Here is a 4,047-nt window from a genome sequence, read left to right on the forward strand (position 1 = left end):
AACAAACAGATATGTCTTAGAGAAAGTGCAGGTGGAGTTTTCATTAGAGGCAAAAAAATGGTAAAGTTTCACCTCATATATTTTAAAGATGTTTTGGGGAGAGGCTATTCCTTGGAAAGGGACAGCCTAGTTGGAAAAGTTAAGCATTAACAAAGGTAAGGAATACCCTTAACAAGATGGATTGATAACTTTATCTCTGGCAATGGACTCAAATGTGTTGAGGATGATATGTATGGCACAGGATAGGACAGAGTTCAGATGCAGTTTTTATAGCATCACTATGAGTCCCTTGACTTGATGGCACTCAGCAACAACAACAACAGCTTCAGCATACCAGAATTTAGGTAGAACACAGGTACCAGTGAAGCTTTATTTGAAACTTGAATCAGGATAATTGCTGACTAGATTTCATGGGGTACTTGTGTCTGTACTCAGTGCTGGAGGCATAGACCTTACAGAGTTGTGCTAACTCAAAGGCCACATTTCTTGGCTCCATGATAGAAAGATGAGCAATTTCCTTCAGTGTGATTTATAGTCTTGAAAACCCAACAGTAAGTTCAGCTATGAGTTTGTTCTGACCCCATGGTAAGAGTTAGTTTAAGAACTTTATCAGTGCTTTACTCTTTTTTGTGCTGTTGTTGAAGGCAAAAAGAGAAACTTATTAGAAATTTGTGTCCCTAAGGATGGGCTGGCCCCTCCTCCTTGGAAAGGAAGTAATAGAGAAGGCCATTTTCATCCACACTGTTATAAAGTATTCAGAAAGTGCTCATGTTTTTCCCTTTCAATAAAATATCTCCTTTTAATTGAATGACCAGTATTTCTGGAGTCTTTCTACCTTCTTACTTTCCCCCTCCTTGGTCCATAGATACAATACATGCAAATAACTTGAAACAGTGCTTTTTAAAAGCTTTTTAAAAAGTTTACAACAAAATTGTTCTGATGCCTTTACCTATTTCTCTCCCCAGTCCACTTCCCAGAAATTTACTGTGAATATTTTAGTTTTTACATGTGGTTTTTAACAAGAGGAGCTATTGAACTCAAATCCACGTTGGTATAGCCTAATATCCTGAAGAACTGCAATCTTAAAAAAGAACTTAAAAGCTAATCTCAAACTTGAAAATAAAAGCAGAAAGTTTAAAAAATATGAAAGGAAAAACAAATGACAATTTCACTGTTTGAATCCACCTGCTGCTCCACTGGAGAAGGATGGATTATTTCGTCCTGTGTATTTTATAGTCCATCTTTCTCCAGTGGAGCACCTGGTGGATTCAAACAGCATTACCTTCAGTGAGCAGAGCAACTCCCTACCCAATAGGCCACCAATACAATGTACTTCTTTGAAGCAGAATATACTAGTAGCCATGCCCAAAGCTAGCTTAATTAAGTATTCAAATGCACAACCTAATATGCCAAATGAAATTTTCATAGTGAAATTTTGCCCAAGATATTTTAATGATTCTTCTTATTAAATGTTGAATATTGCTATTTAGGCAGTCTCTTCCTAAATAAGTCTAAATAAAGTTTAACATTTTTTATTGTGAAAATTATGAGCATAACATAGTGTTTATATATAATGATGTGTTTTTTCTTTAAACAGAATTGAGGTAATTTTATATATACAAGTTGAGTCATGCTGTCATAAAATTTTTTCAAAATAACTTTTTATATAGTGGGCTCAAATTATTTTCTTAGTTTATTTACTCTTGCATTTAATACAGTTTTTTAAAGTTCAAATTTTTATTGGTTTAATCCAAGGATTCGGATTTCATTAACTGATAATTATCTCTTTTCAAGGAAGGTAATTATATTATAAATAATAGTGTAAAAAAAGGATTAAAAGATTGTGTCAGGTCTGAATAAAATGTTTGTAGTTGAGGAACAGCAGACTTACTCTTTGTAGACAATTTACAAAATAAATAATGCTGAATGCAAGACCAGAATCTTACCTGGACATTTCCATCTTCTCCCTTTTTCCATTTACTTGTCCAAAGTGTCATTGCTTGAAGACCCTCCTGGTCTCTACCTGCACTGACCATTTCTATTTACAACTCCCCTTTTGCACTGCAACAATTCAGCTGAACACAACTTCAATCACTTATTTTGTCAACTCATGCTTCCAACTGCTACTCAGTATATTCAGAATAGAGATCAAACGGCTTAAAAAGCCATCCATGCCTATTCACGTTATTCCATTCTTATTTTCCAATCATTACTTCAGGCCACACTACTCCCGTCACATACATACTACTCCAGCGCTGCTTGATTGATTACCTGTCCCTTCCAAGACATAGATTTACTTTCTCACCTCCATGCCTTTGTCTCTTTGTGTATCTCTGACTTAGATAACTGACCATGCTTGTACAGGCCTCACATACACCCTAATCCTGGTTTTATTCCTTAATCTGGAAATAAACTTTCAACCACGCTAAAGAGATAATTCTAACACAGAGTTTTCCTTATATTACTTTAAAAAAGGAATTTCTAAAATTAATTTTAATTTTACAATAAAGAAATAAAATAGGGGGAAAAGACTGTATCACTCACATAGACTTAAGGAGCAGTTGAGATAATAATAAAATGAAAGTATTTAAGCTTTAGTTTCTTGTTGTAAAATTTAATAATGCCAGTGGGGTTTTTAAAAATTCATGTACATTGTTTTATATAATCTTTCATTTACATTGTGTTTCATACAATCATTCACATACATTGTATTCCTTAGAACTAATTACTGTTGATCAATGTCTATTACTACTCAGTCTTTTCTAGTCCCCCTTGAATCTTTCCTATTCCTTCACACCCTTTCACATCTGCCCATTAAACTCTGCTATCATATCTGCTACCTTTCCCCTTTTTATGTTTTCTTCTCCATTTTCCCTTCCGTTCCTTAAGGGCATTTATACACATTACTAATTAACTGTCTGTTTTTATAATAATGGTCTTAATCAGAATTTGTTCATCCTTATGAGTTTCACTCAGTATAATATTTTCTAGACTCTCCCACATTATACAGTATTTTACAAATCATTATTTTTTAATATTCCATTGTGTGAATGTACTACAATTTATTAATCCATTTGTTTATTGATGGGCACTTGAAATATTTCCATTTTCTTGCTATTGTGAATAACACTGCTATGAATATAGGTGTACATATTCCTATTTGTGTTGCAGTTTTATTTTCCTTGGTGTATGTTCCTAGAAGTGGAATAGCTGAGTCAGATGAGATTTTTCTTTTTTGTTGTTTATTTTATATTGACGTGCATATAAAATTCATATAAATTTTGTTTCATTCATGTACATTGTGTTTCACACCTTTGTTCTTTCACATTGTGTTTCATATGCTCATTTATACACATTGGGTTTTATAAAATTAATCACTAGTGACCTGTGCTTAATACTGTCTTGTCTTTTCAGATCCCCTTTGGATCATTCCTAATTCTTCAGCCTCTCCCTCCACCCACCAAACTCTGCCATTCTAGTGATTTCCTCTCCTTCCAACTCCTGCCCTGTTGCTCCTCTGTTCCCTCCTTCCCCTTTTGAACTATTATGCACATCTTACTAGTTATCCTTCTATTTTTACAATAATGGTTTCATGCAGTGTTTGTCCTTATGAGACTGAGTTAGTTCACTCAGCATAATGCTCTCTAGCCTACCCCGGGTTATATAGCCTTTTACAGAATTGTTGTTCCTTAGTGCTGCATTTTACTGTGTGAATGCATTCCATTGTATAAATGTTCTACAGTTTCTCGATCCGTTTGTTAGCTGATGGACATTTAGACTGTTTCCATGTTCTTGCAATTGTGAATAATGCTGCTATGAACACTGGAATATTTTACTGGTGGAAATATTTGGTGTCTTGAGAATGAAATGGTTTAGAGGCATGTCATAGAAACTCGTTGCTGCCCCTCTAGCAGATTTTTGGAGGCAGTAAATCATACCAGAGGAGATGATGCATTTGAACTGTGTGCCTTTGAGTGTTTAGTGGTTGTTATTGTTGTTGTTGTTGTTATGTGCCATCGAGTCGCCTGCGACTCATAGCGACCCTAT

Source organism: Elephantulus edwardii, unplaced genomic scaffold (assembly GCF_000299155.1).
Source record: "Elephantulus edwardii isolate Elephantulus edwardi_28Jun2011 unplaced genomic scaffold, EleEdw1.0 scaffold00139, whole genome shotgun sequence".
In the NCBI taxonomy this organism is placed as follows: Eukaryota; Metazoa; Chordata; class Mammalia; order Macroscelidea; family Macroscelididae; genus Elephantulus; species Elephantulus edwardii.